Raw genomic sequence first — 499 nt, 5'->3', positions numbered from 1 at the left:
CCCAGGGACCTCAGGGTGGGGTGGAGGAAGGGTGGAGAGTGAGGGTCTTGGCCATCAACAGACACTGTAAACTTTGGTTTAAAACAATACCTTAAGTGGAGGCAGGGCTTCCAGCCTGGGGCCGGAAGTATCATAATATCATGTTATTTAGAAAGTATGTGAATTAATCTCAAGTATATGGAAAACAGGTAGGCTGGATTATGATTTTACAGCTTAAGCTTTTGTAATTAGAAGAAAGAGGGAAGTAGAGAAAAGAAGTCTTTTTAAAGTATTTATTTATTGGCTGCGCCGGGTCTTCGTTGCCACATGCAGGAACTTTAGTTGTGGCATGCGAACTCTTAGCTGTGGCATGTGGGATCTAGTTCCCTGACCAGGGATGGAACCTGGGCCCCCTGCATTGGGAGGGTGGAGTCTTAGCCACTGGACCACCAGGGAAGTCCTGAGAAAAGAAGTCTTTTAGAAATTTAGAATCACTTAATGTTTTCTGATTCAATCTGCC

This window comes from Phocoena sinus, chromosome 18 (assembly GCF_008692025.1).
Source record: "Phocoena sinus isolate mPhoSin1 chromosome 18, mPhoSin1.pri, whole genome shotgun sequence".
Lineage (NCBI taxonomy): Eukaryota > Metazoa > Chordata > Mammalia > Artiodactyla > Phocoenidae > Phocoena > Phocoena sinus.
This window is presented reverse-complemented; position numbering follows the sequence as displayed.